We start from the raw sequence: 19,844 nt of genomic DNA, 5'->3' as shown, positions 1-19,844 counted from the left end.
AGCCCACTTCCAAACCATATAAGTACAAACCTGCTTTCAATGATCAGTACATCAGGCGGCTCGCGGCTAGATCAGTGAATGACTGATTTCTCAGTGTTCAATGGCAGTTCATGTTCAGGCATTACGTTTCCTTAGATTCTGAAAGCGTTGATGATAGATTGCAAATAACTGAAATGATTGCGAACATTTATCACTTCCTCTTTTGTAACACTATGTGAATGCTCATCAAGAATGCATTAATGCAATGCTACCTAACTGTCATCAAACATATTGGTAGTGATGTAAATTCAATGTTAGCACTACGTCAATTGGTAGTGTTCTTGTTTGGCAGAACAGTGTGGCAGCAGCAGTTCGGCAGAGCATTGGGTAGTGTGGCAGAGCAGAGTGGCACGTGTTATGTTTCACAAGATCTTGTGTTGCGACCGCCCGACACCAGGTCTAGGCTGAAACTGCCCTTCCGCGTAGGGCTGAGCAAGAAACAAACGCAAACACAGGTACTAAGTCAGAGACTTAAAATAATAATTTCAGCGCTGACTCGATCGGTGTTGCAATGCAAATCAATCGACTGAACATAAACGATTGCCTAAAAAAACTTTGTAAGTATGAAAACAGTCGACTCTCAAATAAAGTGTCAATGCAACGGACCATCACCATAACACCCGACTACATATCGATCACATCGCAAATGGCATCAGCAAACAGCGGAGAAATCCTTTGCCTTGGCACACGTGGGAGAGATTTTGTCTTAAACTGAAAACGTAATGGACTAAGTCTATGAACACATTTGTTGATGGACTCTTTTGGACCGTCCTGAAGAAGAATACATTAGACTTTAAGAGGGTATTTTTACGGCATCACCAAACGTTTATTTGCCGTCAAAAGTCACCGCGTATCCAAAGTAAGGACGTATGTCGCTAAGGACGGGTGACAGACACCAACATGTATCCCCTTGCTAGATGTGTAGCAATAAAACTCCCGATTCCTTCGATTTGACAGCATTCGTAGACAGAGCTGTGATACCTAAGGCAGTACAGGTAAACGTGGGCCTTATGGAAGCCTATCATCAGCACAGAAGACCTTCACGACAGACCACTGTCAGCACTTCTGAAGCAGCCTGGTGTCAGTTTGGGTATACCAATCGCCGCTTTCGTCACCATATTGTCTACCAAACCTGTTCACAGCCTTAAGGACTGGAAGCTGGAAGTAATCGAAGAGCTGCGAGTGGCCTGCCTACGGTTACGATGTCTGACTTCCAACATGGGTACCTGGCAAGGTGCTTAACGCGAAACATACATCACGCATTACCACAGTGCGAGACGCACTGGTAGGATCCCCGTGCCATCATAAATCGTACTTATCGTGGCCAAACCTCGCGTCGATAAGCGAGTCACCGCTGATCTCCGCAGCACGCGCCCGCAACTTTTTCTCACGCGGCGTGACGGCGCCATTTGAAGCCGCATTCAGGATCAGCCGCGTTTGCATGGGATTACAGCTGGGTGATGCGTCATGATTACACAAAACGCGGCGTCGAAGATCTTTCCTGCCGACAAAGCTCGACTACTCACGATCCGCCACGATCGCTGCGAACGTGCCGCTGCAGCCGCAAGAGACAATCACGCGCGCCGCCGGGCCGCAGGCCCACATCCGAAACCGCCGCATTGCTCCCATAAATCATCATTAGTGCGTTTCATTCGCCGACAAACTGGATTATGCCGTCCAATGCGTGACTCACGAGTCTCTGACGAGCGGACGGAACGCGCCGATGTGGCTGTCGCCGACGACAAGTAAAAACACTGGGAAAGAGGCGGGCCGGGTCCAAACGTACCCGCGCCCGCGTGGACCTTGCCGTGCGACAAGATGAGTTGCTTTTTCGCGGCTCACGATTTTCAGGGTCTGGTCGCCTGACGGTTATTTCTGTCAGATTCAAGTGCTTAGTTGCCATGCGAATGGGCTCTCCAAGCTGTCAAATGACGATGCTATTTCTGCTTAGAATTGCGGGCCTGCGACGTCCAGGTTGCATTAAAATGAAATATCGCAGCAGCAGAACGACCCAGCATCCGTCACGCACCGGTCACGCGACATTTCTCGGCCAGCCACGAGGGACGGTACACTGAGAATGCCGGCAGATCCCCGGGCTGACCATTTTCACGGACGGTGGCGGTCTTGAACGGCGTTCACCATGCAGGGGAAACGTCGACAGCGACGTTTCCAGTGAAATCGAGTCGGCCTGTGGTAGATGCCGGCCAGGCCAGGAGGCCAGGATGTGGTAGATCCCTGTCAGGCCAGGAGGTCAGGATGTGGTAGATTCCGGTCAGGCCAGGAGGCCAGGATGTGGTAGATCTCGGTCAGGCCAGAAGGTCAGGATGTGGTAGATCCCGGTCAGGCCAGAAGGTCAGGATGTGGTAGATCCCGGGTCAGGCCAGTCGGTCGGCCCATGCGTCATCCAATCCCATCAATCTCGCCGCGCTGCCGACAGAGGTCGCCACTGACGCCGTCCCCCCTCACACGGGCCCGACACAGGCCAGCGGCCGCGTGAGCAGCGACTGTCGCCGCGCGTCACCACGCCAGCGCTTTACCGGACAATGGCCGACTAATCACCGCTGTCGGCGTTCACGGACGGCACCGGGGGCAGGCCATGACCCCGCGCTCATGTGACCCCTAGGCGCGCGGCTCTGTAATCCGATCGGGTCACGGACAGACGCACAGGCTGAAAGGCTTTGCTGCCGGTGGCTGAGTTTGCCAGGTCGCAGCGCATCGTCTGCCTTGAATTGTCCCTGCCCCCAGTGAAAGCTTCCCTGGCATAGCAGCACGTCGCAAAGCGAAGATAAAATGACCACCAGACCCCTTTCTTGCGTTCAATTTTACTTTCAGGCCCTCTGTTTTCCCTCTTGTCCCCTTGTTGAGTTATCTCCTCTTCCGTGACGAAAACAATAATGGACCTTCCGTAAGTTTGGGGTAAGAATAAATGCTCCAGCGGAAGAGCAAAGAATGGCACGCCCGTTGAAAGCCAAGTGCATAGAAGGTCTGCCAGAAAAGATTCGCTGTAACTAATATATTTGTTTATTTCCACCTCGCCGGCGTAAAAATTGCCTCCAATCCCATTCATAATCTGTCTTCGTGGGGACTTAATCAACGCTGATCGGATTACCTAAATTGCTTTATTTCAGACACAGCGCGGTAGCATCATGAACGTGTCTAATGTCATCAGTGTTATTATCTTTTCTCAGTGCCGTCGACAGAGCGCAAAAGGGTGGCCGGCGCACCAGCGTCGTTTGGGGCGGTGATATTGGTGCTAGTCACTCGTGAATGTCAACGAGGACTGAGCTTGATGTTCTACAAACATCATATATCACAATCCAGCACAACTGAGTCTGCCTGCGTTCCTAAAACCTTGTCTGTTTGCTCCCAAGCCATGCAGAAAATGCATGACGTTATTATGCCATGCAGTGAACGTAACGATGGGCAATACAATATTGGGGACGTGGCACATTTGTTAAACAGGAGCCTACTAAGGAAATAACCATGGCGAAGGAGTAGACACTTAATAAAGAAAACCACTAACTTGAAATGAGCATGGTAATGCGTTTACACCAAAGACATCTTCTTGTGCAGGGTTCACTCACCTGCAATCATTATGCATGCTTATATCTAAGAGACGGCGGCGCCAACGTGATGACAGCGCGAGATTTCTCGAGCGCGACAGTTGCTATTATGTAACGGGCCTTCCTTGCACTAACTTGGCTTTTCGGTCGAAAGATTATGCGGCCTTTGGTCGAAATACAGGAGGAGGGTGTTACTTCAGGCTATTGAAACAATTGGGGGAGCCTGATAAGTTCCATTACCGTTTGACCCCAATGGGATGCCAAAGCAGGAGATCTGTCAAATAGGGAAAACCACCGGATCACTCGGGCCGGTGCCCATCACTCGGACCGTTTAGTAGGTGGCTGCATCCCACGAACACCTCCAGATTATTGTACTCAGTGACGTGCTGTCGGTCGGATATATCTTTCCGGACTGTCGGGATTTATTTTCCACAGCATTTTGTTATCGCCTTTCTGTTCATGGCCCTGATGCGAGGTCTCAGTTTACGGATCGGTTTCGTATTAGACCCATCCAAGTTCACAAAGCACACATGTGAACTGTATCGCTCGTGAGTTTCATGCCGCAAACATGTGTGTTGGAAACTGTTCGATTTGAGATAGAAACTTAGCCGTTTCATTTTTTAAATTATTAATAAACTTGCCAGATCGGTGGAAAAGGACAGTCTACGGCTCCTACGGCAACACGGTGAGATCCCCAATTGATATTCGTTTTTGTTTGTTACTGCTTTAAATTGGCTTTCGTTCTGTGCCCTCAAGTACAACTATGCGAGCTGAGGGCCTATCAGAATGATGGCATCCATGGGAAATGGCGGATTGGACCAAGTTTGGCCGTGATACGGCAGGCTGCAGGCTACCAAAATTCGGCCGATACCACATTGCTCGCCTCTGAGCATCATTCATTGCCAAGCTCTTTCTCTGTTGAACAGCAGGGTTTTTTCCTCTCATCATCTGTTATATTTTGCTTGCCAGTTTTGTCACACTTGTGCACTACATTTGCGCACTAGTGGGGGTAATGGTCTTGTGCTTTGATTTCTCTAAACCATGGGGGTCGTTTCAGCCTTCTCCAACAGCTCGAAAAAATAAATGTTCTCGATTATGAAACTATAATACACAGCACTGCAACGTACAGCCCTATTTCCTTCCGTGATTTTTTTTTGCTCATTCTTTTGCACTGTAACAATTCTACACATGTTTTGCTCTACTATGGGCTCGGTGGCAGACGAGTTCGTGTTACCAGCTCTTTCGTTTATATGATTGTTTAGTCTTTAACGTTGCATCCGAATAAAAAGCGCAACAACCAATAATTCTCTCGTCCAGGATTCTTTGCATAATGAGCTACTTTCTTGAATAACAATACTGTTCTCATCGAAGTAGAGATACAAATGATTATGGACAAAGGATTATGTTGTGAACGCCCCATTTTAAGTTGCGTGAGTTATTAAGTGCATTTGCAAGGAACATTATGCAAATAATAAGATAGCATCAGTAGCCTTATTCATCGTAGAATAACTTGGAGAAAGGGAAGATGAATGGCTTAATATTTCAGCTACCTGCTAGTAGTAAATTGAGCAGTGACAATTTTTGTTTTGCTGCTGATATTCGTTTCGATAAAGACACGCTTCCGAAATACAAATGCACCTTTATCCATTCTCCTGGTTCTTCTGCGAAGAATAAGGCTATTTATACTGTCTTACATACAAAGCCCATTCTTTTATTTTTGTGGCGGCGCAGTACCGCAGGCAGGCTCATAGCTGGCTCCTTTCGGACCTGGCTACCTGCACAGTGCTGTGATATCCGCGTCACCAGTGGCGAAACACTGCTTTCCTGAACAGTGAGAAGATCAAATGGGTCTCTAAATGATACAAACTCCTCTCGGTAAGCCATGCCTAAGCGGACCGTTCACGCAACGTTTTGTACTTCTACATTAACACATAGGACAGTTTAACAAAACTATGCACCAACAACCTCCGGCAACGGACGGTCTTGCAATCGGTAGCGTACCTAAGACGAAATGTTTTAGCGTTTAAGCAGGACAAGCGAGGTATTTCTTAACATCCGATCAGGTTTGAGGGCTGCCCCCACCGACTCGTGAACCGTACGAGCTCCAGTGGAGCTACGCGCCGCTGGCAAGGCCGTTCGATACAGATGACTTCCCAGCGGGGGTTCAGAGCAGGACTGGGCGGAATGTGCTCGGAGCTGGAATACGGGCAGCCGCGGCCGTGAGGTGGCGGTGCTGCTGAACATAAAAGCGCACCACGGAAGTCACGAGCGCCAGAGACAAACAGCGCGGCTGAAAAGCACGACTGAAAACACGAATCAAGGTGGAAAGGTGGAAATTTAATACTCGGCCGGGCCATGAGAACCAACGGTTTCGTTCTGTGTAATCGATGGTGTTGTTTTGATGAACACTTGTCCAATTGGAATTGAGACTAACGGAGATTTGTTGTGGTACAAGGGACGAAAGGATTGCGAGGAATTGCCGAGAAATGCATTTCATAGCGCACCGGGGAACCGTATGAAAAACGCAATATTCCAAACATGTGACCACGAAGCAGTTTACATGGCAGTCATAATCGGATCATGTGGGCTTTCGTATGTCAGAACCATCGTGGTAGCAGTTGACCACATTAACCCTCCTTGGGCGAGGGAGGTGGTACAAGGTGCTCACCAAGCGGCATTTCTGGGACCACCGAAAAACTGAGTATCAGCGTAGTGAAATTGAACAAACCTTACGATACATTTGTCGCGATTGATGTGATCAAAAGCCACACGCTGTCAGGTTGCTGAGCCATGAGCTGGTCCCCGGAGACTTTCAGACGCATGTTGACGCCAGCAGTCGGTGTCTGCCTGAATATTGTCCTGGCAAAGGTAGCTCGGGGCACACGAACGGTATACCACGGTAATCCTCAAGCGCACAACCCTCGCCGAGCTGGTCAATAATCTGCGCTCTACCAAAGAAAGTTGTTAACCCACGCTGACGTTTTTTTTTCTTTCGTTTGGTCCCAGACCGCGGAGTTTGCACTGGCTCCAGTTCAAAGCACCATACGGGAAGATTGGATTAAAAAGACACCGTAATGTACTGCAGGAAACCACTGCATTTTCTATTTTTTATTTCCAAATACGTAAGTGTCCTGCCGGACCGGTTCACCTAAATGGTGAAAAACGTACTTGTGGTTTTATTTGATGGCAAGGTATGTACTGTCTCTTAATTCGTGACTCTAACTTGAAAAGGCACCGAATGCCAAGGGCTGTGCCTGCTCATCGGCTGACGTGTCTTATAATAAAATTGGATAATTAAATAGTTCGGCGCGCGCTGGAGAGAGACATTTTCGGCCAGAACATGCCACGAGGCCGCGACGCCCGCGCAAGCAGGGCTCCCGGCGGCACAACAGCGCTTCATGACCTACGGTCGAGTGCGGTATTACAAACGCATAAATGCCAGAGAATTAAGACACATTTCAATGGCCAGTCGACCTATTCCCTCGGCTCAGGGTCCAACGTCAACTCACTGGAAACAACTGGAAGTGTAACGTAATACACGCAAAGCTGTGAAGAGGTGGAATCTAACTCATTCGTGAAGTCTGTATCTCTTCAGCAATAAGGTACACCATTTATGCAACTAAAATCGAACTATTGATGCCCCAGGGTTTGAACAATCGGCTACCATGCGAGCGTGCGAAAAGTGCAGTACAGATTTAATTCTACACCCTTTAGCTCCGAACCCGACCGGCAACCGGCAGTTCTCACCCCGACCCTTTCTTCAGAGGAAGAGAAGGGGATCGACGAAGTGGCGAATGCCAGGGCCAACTAAGGTGAGATGTAGACATGCTTCCTTTTCGGGTTTGGTCTTAGGAAACTAGAGCTGTCCTTAGAACTTGGCTCCCTCCCAGATTACATTCTAGATCCTCACTTGGCTGGCCGTATGCTTTCCGAGAAGAGCTGGTGACAGTGATTCGGTGGTTTCGTGGGTGGTGGCCCCAAGAAAGCCGAACGAAAAGAATGCTCATCAATAGCAACGTAGTTCATAAACAGGGGAAAATACATACAAACGTCCCCAGGGAAACGCATTTCTTTGTAATAACAAAACTTGAAGTGCATATCGTACCCAACAGTAGCTTGCTCGGGCTGGTGATATGCTTTATACTGTTCGCTGACCAACTGGCTCTGAAACTTCGCACCTTAAAGTGGCCCAAACGACTGACACCGAGGGCTGAGATTCCCGCCCGTCAAGAGCAAAAACACTACACTTCCAATGTTTTGTGGGAAGCGCTGTAATAGGAATAACCCACAAAGTAATGCGTGTCATATCTGCAGGTGATGTTATGTGGAGACATGTACGTGCTATATTTGCGATGATAGTTATCACGGTAATATCACGATGTACCGCAATCATTTACCAGCATGGCAGCAACAGGCAGTTTATGTCAGAGCGGCACGATGCCGCCACCAGAGCAAAATTGACAAGTGACACTGTTTTTGTCGCTCTGCATTTGTCGATAATGAGAGACTGCTCTTTCGATCGAGTTTCTGGGTCGTTCAAGCAACAGTAAGCTCGGACTATTTTTCCGGTTCGTCCAACCCCTTTCAATCGGTATAATTTTGATCCATTCCACTGCAGAGTGCCCCAAGGCCTGGCAAGCACCTTGAGCAGCCTTTCTTTTGACATCACACACACACCGCTCTCGCAGAGACGTCATTTTGCCGCCACTGCGATAACGATTACATTTAGAGTTGAATAGCACCTTTGTCCCGAAAATGGAGATAAATAATCTGATTGCAAGCCAGGTTCTCACTTTCATATTTCGGGTAGCAGGAATCTGATTTTGAAGCGTCTACTGTATTGCGGCCCAGTAAAATTTCTTAAGAAGAAAGCCGCCCAAAAGTTTGTGATATGTTATCTTTATCTACACATATCTTGTAGGCGGGACGTACATATGCGATCTTACAATAGACGTTTTTGGCCTTATGCGGGACGTGCGAATGTTTAGCACCTCCGTGAGTCGATTCCTGTTTTCATGAAAGGAGCGTGGTATGAAAGTCGAAGTTTTACACAATTCTGTGTTCCTTTAACGTAGGCTTACGAATTGAAAACAAGGGTAAACAATAATTAGAAAGTAAGACTATCATTCCGCTTTTATCCCTTTTATTATGCTGTTCTTAGGCTTGTATCGGTCGATGACTTAACTGTGATTCAAAGTTAAGCAGATAACATTGACAGATGTAATCACCGACCCATGGGCTCTTACGAACGTTTTGAGGGTAGGCCTTCGTACCTCGAGCATCTCAATATGTTAGAAATTTTAACTTTAAGCGTTTGGCAGCGCGGTGAAAGAAACGACTAAACAAATGCTCCTTTCCTTATCCTGGAGACACACTCTCACGCCTTCCTCCCAGTGATGATGTGTTGTCGTCATGCACCGCGTTACTGAGTCACTGGCGCTAAAACATAACTGACTCGCGGTTACTTCTTACGCAGCCTTTCTTCATTGGCAAGGCTGCCGGAGAGCGGTGCGCTCTTTGATCGGTTTCAAAATAAACTTTTGACTATATATCATTGTATAAACATGCTTAGCAGAAAATTATGAAGAATGCTGCATATAACAGACGTTTGTTTCTAATTTAATGGCAAGCATGAGCCAAAAATAATTGACGTAGAGTGCATCAGTCAACTTAAATGTGGTATTGTGCTAGTTGGAGGCACAAAAATAAGCTGGAAATGGATCATTGCAAAAAGTTAATGTACATTACGTGTCAGGTATCGGGCCGGGCACTGTCACTGGAAATAAGCCAAAATGCAATGTCTCACGATTGCATATTCACCCATTGACTCATTCATCTACTCGAAGCGTGGGGTGACCACTCATCTATTTTGGATAACAGCTCGTTTTGAAATAATTTGTGTCGATGCATGAGTACAATCTCAGCAGCTGGTCAAGTTCGGCACCTCCCGCACCTGGGCCCAGAGCGCTATGGACGGGAAGCGCAAGTACAGGCAAGACCCCGATTAGATTCTCTTCACTGTGCCTCTCCTGTGGTAGAGCGCATCAGCGCGCGGCCCACAACAGCTACCCGACTCCCTGCCATCATGCCCCGAATAAGATACGGCATTTCACATCCTCCATTCAGTTCCATCCAGTACGTAACGGACGTTGGCAAATAACTATGGAACAAACAAACCATCATCAAACACAGACCGTGGCGTGGCCGGCCTGGCTACTCAGAAACAGCTGGCGAACGAACAGGTTACAGCCAGACACGGGCCGATGGTGTGTCTGACTTTATGACCTCTGACACCGTTGGCGGTTCTGCCGCTGCCTTGCTGGGTACAACCGGCGCCGACTCGCCGCCGTCCAGCTCTGTAACCTCCCGAACCGGCCTGGGCGCCGCCTCTGGAGCAGCCTCAGGAGTGACGTCTAGTCGGTCTCCCCAGACGCGGCCCGCAGAGCCGGCGCGGTCGCTGACTCTGGGCTGCACCTTCAGTAGGAGATCTCACGCCGTCCCAGCCGCGGGTCTCCGTCACCGTCTCCTCTGTGTTCTCCGACGGCAGCCGCGGGTCTCCGTCGCCGTCTTCTCTGTGTGCTCCGGCGGCAGCCGCGGGTCTCCGTCGCCGTCTTCTCTGTCTTCTTCGACGGTGGCCGCGGGTCTCCGTTGCCATCTTCTCTGTGTGCTCCGGTGACGGCCGCGTCCGCGGGCTTGACGTGCCGCCGCCCCGACCGAGATCACCCGCCTCTGGGTTGACTGGCTGACCGAGTACCGTCTCCTCAGCCGGCGCTCGTCCTTGGACGCGGTCGTGACGCTGGTTCCCTTTTCCGCTCGCTGTCGCTTTAGAAATACTTCATGAGAAGATTATCGCATTATTTGGTGAGGAAAATGGTTCAATTAAAGGATCGCGATGTCGTGTATGTCTTGAAACCGCCGCTTCACTTACCGTTCTTTTCTCGTGGAAAACAGTTGACAGCGTGAAAAATAAAACGCGGCTTTAACGCCAGCACGAGCGTAGTTGTAACCGCACCGTTGTGTTGCCGGGACTGTAAAAGGGACCTGAGGGTCCCACAGACATGCACGCGGAAAATTGGACTTGGGTCAGTTTTTGCATTAAAAATCTCGCCTTCTTACTGAAATCCATCCATCTCCTGATCACCTTATTTACTCTTCAGCTTATTACAACCTTTCCATTTGGGCGTGCAAAGCCCATTTATGGCAACGTCTGCGTCAAGCCTTTTACATATAAAGGTAGGTAATTTTCTCAAAGCTCCTACGAATGGCTTTGCTGCATACGTACCTATGCCCGATCCAACATTTTATTTAAAGGTACCCAAAATTTTGAGGGCAGCAAATTATATGGTGGAGTCCTTTGTACTTTACATCGCTTAGGAGGAAACGCTTAGTCTTTCCTTTGTAAATAATTACCGGACGGTAACAAACGAAAGGCACGTACACTGCACGCGGCAAGCATCTTTGCAGCTTGGCTAACTGTTTCCCTTTCCAGTTGGAAGAGACGGAACCACAAGGTACGAAGAATCTCCGGGTGTGCTAGCTCCAGACAAAAACTGCCATCTCTGATCTCTGATTTATGCCTTAAGAGGTGGGGTGCTCCGGCGCCGAAACCCTGAAATAAACTGCGGGTTTCCAATTACCGAGTGCCGGTACCGCCTGCGTAATAATTCCATTAAATCCCCCTTCCCGGCGCCGGGGCGGTTCGGCGCCGGCCACGCTCCGGTGGCTTCCCTGATTCGGTGCGCGTCGGCGGCTCCTCGGTACCGCCTCTCCAGTCTCGAGAGGCTCTCCGCGCGCTCAAGATTTCCGGCGGTCGGCGCGACCAATGGCTCGAGAATGACTGGACGACGCGCCCCTACAGCCGCCGGCGCGGCGGCAAAGAAAACGGCGCGGACACTATTCAGCCCTTTATTTCGCAGCGGGCGCCGCCCCATCACGGGCGCGCGGTGGAGGGGGCGCGGCGGTGTTGTCCCGCCTTGCGACCATCGTCGACAGGTCAGCCAGCTGAGTCAACGCTGACTCACCTCTCCGGAGACTCACAACACCAGTAATAGCTTCGACAAACACGGCGCCGTCGGTGTCCACCCAGCGGCGCCCACACGTCATCTCATTACACTAATGCACTCAGAGGAGTTAAGTCAATCGCCCAAGTTTGCGCAGGATGGCCCGCGGGCATACTTGGCGATGATCGATTTCGTCGCAAGAAAACGATAACGAGCGACACAGCAGCGATTTCAAGCCTTTTGAATGGCGCTCTCAGACCGGTGATCTAGCGCTGCAGAGCTGCTGGATAGAACGTGTCGCCACGGACATGGCTTGTGCACTCGCGGTTCTCGCAGCGTCTGTCCGCGGGAGAATTATGCGCTAGGAAGTTGGAGGAAGGATGGCAGCATCATCAGGTAGAAAACATGACCACTGGCCGCCATCCTCAGGTTTGAGCCATCTACAGAACCCGGTGTTCCAACACCGGTCTAACACCGGTCACATGGTCTAACTCCGTGTAAAACACGGAGTTAGACCATGCGATCTTCTCTTTCATGTACCGTCTTTCATCCTGCAGTTTGTAGCATACCTTGCAAACAATGCACAAAAATTGTGCCAACAGGCTGCATTCGCGCATGTCATCAGAGACCAGCTTACAATAACTGAACAACTGACAATGCACTTGTGTATACTTTTGAGAGTTCACTAGTCCCTCACATATGACTCCTTGTCCTCAATGAGAGAAGCATCTGTACCCGAGCGTTCGCACTTGTATGCCACTTTCGACCAAGCTGGCTGCGTGCTTATGCATGTTTGTCGAAAACGGTATGAGAATGATGATTACCATGGACATACTGCAATACCTGATGTCGAATAAAACGGGCGCCAGATGCCGCAATCGTAATTCAGGTTTAGGGCCTTTTTATATTTTCATATATATTTTTTCCTTCGACAGAGACCATTACCACAAGGTAAGGATGCTGCAACTTACAATACCCCTTTCACAGACGTAACTGTAGGTTCTATTTGTGCAATATTCGGACTGAATAGGTAGGATGCGAACAAACATTTATTACGTCACCTTCTTGGAGTTTTTCGCTTTATGAAAGCGTTTAATCTTCAACATGAGGTCTAACGGCATCAGTGACACTCTTCCGTTTTATAACAATGCTCCCCTCAGGACGTTTAACAATCACTGATGCTCTTTTGTCGTGAGTAATATCTCCGTATGGTGTCCTTGCGATGGTTTCCTCTTCAGTCTGTAGTAAGTGTCCACCAAGGTATAGCCCATTCATCGTACTTTTTTTGCACGTGGGAGGGCACTGCGCATGCGCAGTCTGACCACTGCCATTTTTCTCCGGTACATTCGGATTGAAATGGATGGCGCAGAGAGCGCCTTGTTTGCCTCTATGATTACCCAGCTATCCATCGTAATTAGGGAGCGTATACGGAGATCCGGGCGAATCCCTGGCCATCCATCACCTCCGCGAGCGCGGGTTGAAAACAGGCGGACGCGCCCTGACCGGCCGAACAGAGTGAACCAGCGTCCGCCCTTCCCCCCCCCCCCCCTTCCCCGACCGCCGCCGGATGTGTGGCACGGTGGGGTCATCGACTCCCCTCTGACCCCGACAAGACGTCAGGGCCATTCTGGCAGGCTAAGGCGGTCTAGCTGCATCTAATGTACAGATGTGAGACGAACGTTCTGGGAAGGTTGTAAGGTCAATCGATAACGCGCTCCAACTAACTTCCTGATCCGTTTGCGTTCGCCAACGCCGGAAAATTATCCACGGCACGTCTGTCCATATCGCTTTCAGATAACTCGCTTGTGCAATGCTAATAGGGCACAACGTAGTTATCCGAACTACATTTAGCCTTTTCCATGCAATGTTAGATATTCTGCGAGAGCTCTGAGAGGTGCGGCATTTAGCATAATTCACGTGCGGTGCTAACTCACTTCAAGTAATGCTCACGCAGGAGACATGCTTGAAAATGTGCACTTTGACCGTCTATTTGTTGCCAGCAATGATAGTGGGAAAGCGAGGTGCACCGGGGAGGAAGCAAATTATTTTGGTACAAAGGTGAAACAGATAGAAAGATAGGAAAAAATGGGGGAGGCGCAGGCCCAGAGACCGGGAAGGGGGCTATGGAAGACTACTTGTAATATGTGAAATGTTTTGGATAAAAATAAGTGTTCCGATTTCTATGGCAATGCCAGAGTTTTCTCCTGGTACGCAACGTTATCTAAGCTTTTACGCTGAGTTATCGACCTTCGATATGCCAGGACGTACTGGTTGAACAACGTCTTAGAGCAAACCTTGGTAACATTGACAGCCGTCGGCGTTTCAATTCGTACTTACGGCCGTAGCCAACGTCGCGGGTAGCATGGAGGCATTGCCCTTGATGAGCGCGGCTGGATTTACCGGTTACCGATTTCTATGTGCCCACTGCACATGGCTCGTCCCGTCGTGTTTACAGTGGGCTGCTAACCATGCGCACAGACGCCAGTGCAGACGGCGGGTAAACACAGCCCGACAATAAGTTTCCGTTTGGTATGCTCTGCGGCTGGACTGCTGGCTATGTGACGTGCCGATCTCTCCCTCGAATATATTCCCTGCCTTCCCTTCTTTTCTCCTCTCTCTCTCTCTCTCTCTCTCTCTCTCCTCTCTCTCTCTCTCTCTCTCTCTCTCTCTCTCTCTCTCTCTCTCTCTCTCTCTCTCTCTCTCTCTCTCTCTCTCTCTCTCTCTCTCTCTCTCTCTCTCCTCTCTCTCTCTCTCTCTCTCTCTCTCCTCTCTCTCTCTCTCTCTCTCTCTCTCTCTCTCTCTCTCTCCTCTCTCTCTCTCTTTCTCTCTCCATTTTCCTCTATCCTGGCCTCTCTCTGCCCCTCTTTCTACATATTAGTGATCCCTCTTTCTACGCATTCGTGCTCCCTGCACCTCTCTTCATGCTTATTTCCGCCTTTGGCTTCACGTCTCTGGAACCCATGTTTTCATGAAGCCGTTATTTATACTCAGCGAAACATTTTTTAAGTCGAGTCTTGCACTATTATGTTTTTCATTGACCACGGCTTTGGCGTCCCATTGCTAGCTGCCTTAGAATGAGTTTATTCAGACCGGATGCGCGCATTATTTGCATGCAGCATCCTTGCTCCTGTTGTGTCATTTGGCGTAATTACAAGCTAACAATCGATGGGAGCTTGCAGAACGACGACTGAGCGCAAGATCTCATTTAACCGTTGATTTCTAGGACTCGCTGTGCACTGGAAACATTATCCGTCATGCAGTGGCAACACGTAAAAGATGATGAACTTCAGATGAGCACCAGGCTGGGTCTTGACAATTCGCTTTTGATGTTGGCGTTCGCTGCTGCTGAGGACAGACAGCGTCCAATGCCGTAAAATAGCGTCGAATTTAAAGGGCTTTAAACAAATATCTACGAGAGCAGCAGATTAGGGTCCAAAACGCTGCAGTTTACTTTTCTTCCCACTGCCTTATGTTTCTCCGTTTTTCGCGTTACCATTTTCTCCATGGTCTCCCCTCTGCTTTCGTCCCATCTCTTCCAGAACAGAGCGTCGGATAGTTGAGCGCAGTCGAGCATCCAGCCAAGATTTTCCCCACTGTGTCGGAACTGAGCCCCCGAGTTACTGAAGAGGGAAAGCTCGATAAGCCAGCAAGTCTTTTATGGGCAGGAAGTGATGAGCCCTCTCAGAGATCCTCCCTCACAAAGGACCCGATGGAAGACGCGGAGGAGTGAGCGATAAAGGGCGAAACGCGGTAGATTGGGTCTGGTGCTTTTCAGCTGCTTCTTGCATCGCGACCGCCTCGGTCGTGATAACCATAATGCAGCTGCCAGGCTTCCGGCAGGCCATCAATGAATGAAAACAATTGTCTGCAACGTTTCAAGTTTATTCTGAGGCTTTTGCACACCGTGATGTACTAGACGCGGAGGCTTTTGCTTACCGGGTACATTGATGTTTGGGATTTTAATCAGCTACACCAGTTCTAAGGCCATGATTTCCGCACTATCAGGCGAAGAATATCGCCAATCTGCAGATTGACAAGACAATTATGGCTCACCAAAACTGCAGCAGCGGAATAAAAACGCAAACGATAATGCACTCTAAATCTACTAGAAATTCACTCTCTGTCCTTTCTGGCTAGCTCACTTGGTAAACCACTGGACCCACCCATCAAAACACCCTGATTCGAAACCCGGCAATTTCAACGAGAGAATTGCTGTTGCGACGCATGCATGGTTGAAAGTCAAGCATCGTCTTTTCCTCCTCAGGACTCCATAACACCTGACGACGGCCGAAGAGTTGACTGACCGAGACGTTGTGTACGTATTAATGCACTAGATAATGACGACAGTTAGAAAAATTACTTTCTCGTGGTAAAAACTACCCTAATCTCGCACCTTTGCTGAAACGTCATCATTGGAGACGTAGATGCGCTACTATACACATCTATGTTCGTTTTTTGTAATGCACACGTTAGGCTGCCTTTACGGGTTTGTTACAGTTCCTTCAGCTCAGAATACAATTGCGCATAAACACAAGGATTTGAACTTTCTCTCTCTCTCTCTCTCTCTCTCTCTCTCTCTCTCTCCTCTCTCTCTCTCTCTCTCTCTCTCTCTCTCTCTCTCTCTCTCTCTCTCTCTCTCTCTCTCTCTCTCTCTCTCTCTCTCTCTCTCTCTCTCTCTCTCTCTCTCTCTCTCTCTCTCTCTCTCTCTCTCTCTCTCTCTCTCTCTCTCTCTCTCTCTCTCTCTCTCTCTCTCTCTCTCTCTCTCTCTCTCTCTCTCTCTCTCTCTCTCTCTCTCTCTCTCTCTCTCTCTCTCTCTCTCTCTCTCTCTCTCTCTCTCTCTCTCTCTCTCTCTCTCTCTCTCTCTCTCTCTCTCTCTTTCAGTGTCTTACGAAACACTGATTTAGAACTTCACGAGGTCCTCGCCGGTAGTGATGTGCAATCTATCGCTAAAGCAAACTTTTCTAACTGTAAAGAATCTGCTGTGACAGGGTCTCGTGTCCAAATGATGGTAAAAAAAGAGCATCGAAATACGCCCAGAAACATTTCCAGGTTAGCAAGAACATCTGCTGCAATACCGCTGTGGTCTTTACATTCAACAGCCAGGCGAAGTCCTCACCTTTAGAACTTGGAGTATGAGGCGGGATTTTCTTATTTTCTAGGTCATTACGCTTATTTCTTGATTGGACTAATGTTACCCGTCTCATGTTAATTGTTACCGAAAATGGGCCTCGAAGGAAGGATTCTCCAGCTTGATTAAATTTCGCGGTGTAATTGATAGTTGACCATCCGTCACATCACTTCTAGATTGCACATCTGATGGACTTCCCAATTTGGAAAATCGTTTCTCGCGCCGCGAAACGGGCGTTACGTAGCGGGGTCACTCTCTCGGTTATTTGAGTCTCATCCGAACCTTCCATCTTTTATTAGATCACCAGGCTAAATCACCGGCAGGCACAAGACATGCAAATGTCTAGTTCTGGTGCAGAATCGAGCACGCCAGTAATTGGAACACTGGCAGAGTCTGAAGAAACTTGGGGCTTCTTGTAATCTGATAACTGTGGTCATGGAAACCCACTGTTGATAAGAAGTAACCACGGACCAGTGTCATTGTCAAGATAACAATTCAGTGAATATACGCCTTGTGTGGGCTGCGTGTGCGTGTCGAGTTCAACAAAACAGCACTGTCCCCTGGTTAGTTTTTATCCCGGCATTGTCCGCAGCCCGGGTGCCTGGCTGAGCCACGTCCATATCGAGCCTGATCGCAGCCCAGACCCACTCCCACGGATCTCCATGGCCAACAACAGGTGGCTAGCAGTCGTCAGCTCTCTCCCAGGTCATCAAGACAAATCGGTACGGTAAGATCGCCGGCGCAACCCTCCGCCTCCACGCGCAGGCCCAGCCAAGCGACAGCTGGCCGTCCGGGTCAAGGCGTGTCGCAAGCCCGCCTCCCACGACCCCCTCCCCCATCCCTCACCGGCGCAGCGGGTCCCTGGACGCCTCTAGCTGGCACTCCGCGATAGGGCGCAGAATGGTGAGAGGATAGTCGGATCAACTCACCGTTAGTATCGCGGACCGCGTACGCGACCACACGCAGCGTGACTGAACGTAACTTACATTTCCCTAGCATTTTGTTGAGGTTCAAAGTGGCCTGACGTGACCTGCCCCAACCCGACCGGATGCTACCTGACCTGATGTCACCCAGCACGACCTGTCACGTGACCATGTGGCCTTCCCGACCTGAGGTTGTCTGAAATGCTCGAGTCACATCCGCTGCAGTACATGTCTAGACAGGCCCAGTCGGGCTCAGTGCGCGCCTCCTGGTACGTCCCATGGGCCCGGTCAGCGGCGCCACCGCCCAGCAGCAGTCCGCGTCCGCCAGGCGCCGCTTGTTTGCCGCGGACGCCGGCCTAATTCGGTTTTTGCGGCGGCGGCGCGCCGCGGTTTCTATTTCGCGGGAGGGAGCGGCCGCGCTGCGATGTTTGTTTTGGAGGTGCCGACGTCGCCGGTGCGAGGGTCACCGGTGGTGACGCCGGAAATGATCGCCGCCGCGAGCTCGCCCGATGACGTCGGCCGCGGCGGAGAGCCGTGGTTGTGCGGCCAGCGGCACATCACGGAGGTCACCGCGTGGGTGTTCATAAGCACGGAGACACGGCGTGACGCGGCTTACACAGCCGCTGCGAGGGAGAAACATGCCGTCATATAGCTAACCCTGTTTTCGTAACGTGTCTAAAATTGATAGCTGCGTTTTTAGTCTGCGTCGTGTGTTCAGATTTTCGTCGCATTTGATCTGTGTTTGGGGCCCGGGCCTGGTCGGCCTCCGTGCCCATTCAGAGCGGGCCCCCGACACAGAGACCAACGTTCAGAGCCAGCGCCTCCGGACCCCTTCAGGGCCGGTCTGATCGGCCCCCGGATCCCTTCAGCGCCGGCCTGGTCGCCCCCCGGATCCCTTCAGCGCCAGCCTGGCCGGCCCCCGGATCCCTTCAGCGGCGGCCTGGTCGGCCCCCGGCCTCGTCAGTCCTGTTTACCTCGGCGCGGCCCGCGTGACTGCCGAAGATGTTCAACAGGACAGATTGATTGATCCGCTAGGGAAAAATCCACTCCGGACTCTGCCGCCCCCGCCGCCCGCCGACTCATTAGCATTATCAATATTCAATCTGTGCCGGGGCCCGAGAAAAACTAACTCGGCTGCACCTCCGGCGCAGCGGGGAGGGGAGGGGAGGGGAGGGGCGACACCCTCCCTCCGCTCCCACCGGCGCCACAAGCTCGCAGGGTGACGAGGGACGCATGCCTGCCGACCTGCCCTGCAGGTTGGACGGGGAGAGTCAGAAGCCATTAGTATTTCCTTGACTAGGAATGTGCCTTAGCCTTCCAAGAGTGGAAGTGTAGCACGCTATTTTAGTAGCAGATGTGCGATTCGATTGCAGTTGACCATTGGAGTGGGCTTTTGAGATGACATTGACATGGTTGACATGACATGACAACATTGACGTGGATGGCCGATTTTTCCATGCGCGGGCGTATTATTGAGGTTCCTGAAGTACAAAGGACAGGAGGGTAACCTCTCTCGCAGCTCCTGCCTTGTAGTTGTTTTGAGCTTGCGCTTTGAGCTGCATCGCCGGGATCAGCCGGTCGGCAAGGCCTTAAGGTCGGCGTTCGCTGCCCCTGCCACTTCGCTGTCGTGTGCAGCCCATTGACCTTGGTTTCAAATGTTGCTAAGCAAAGCTACGTCGGCGGCAGGGCACATCTGTCAAAGAACGTAACAGTCATGACGGCCAGGAGCCGGCCCGCCCGCCGGAAAGGCGGACGCTGTGTGGGTGTTCGCGGGTGGTGCCACAGCGGCGGGGGTGAGGTGCGGGTGGCGGCGGGTGGTCCGCTCCGCTGGCTGCCGTCTGGTCGGGTCGCAGGCGCTGCTCATGACAGCCGGTGTCAATCACGTCAGCGTCCAAGGTCTGTTTGGCACCGCGGCGTCCGTTGACCGGCGCGCTTTGCGCCAGACCAAACAAACGTCGCTGCCCTCGGGGTCAGCCGCGCCTGGCGACATCAGGTCAGGTCGCCGCGGATAAGAAGGTCCTCTTGCATTCGGTATTGAGCGCACCAGTGTAGCTTCATGTATGTTAACGAAGGAGCTTGATGTTCGAATGGTACGATTGCCAAGCGCCAAGGGATACACTGTCTGTAAAATATTGACAACCTACTACCTTCCAACATATCCCTTAGGTCACCGGATATTCAGTATGGGAGC

The sequence above is a fragment of the Pollicipes pollicipes genome, unplaced genomic scaffold, assembly GCF_011947565.3.
Source record: "Pollicipes pollicipes isolate AB1234 unplaced genomic scaffold, Ppol_2.1 Scaffold_5724;HRSCAF=6776_pilon_pilon_pilon, whole genome shotgun sequence".
NCBI lineage: Eukaryota > Metazoa > Arthropoda > Thecostraca > Pollicipedomorpha > Pollicipedidae > Pollicipes > Pollicipes pollicipes.
This window is presented reverse-complemented; position numbering follows the sequence as displayed.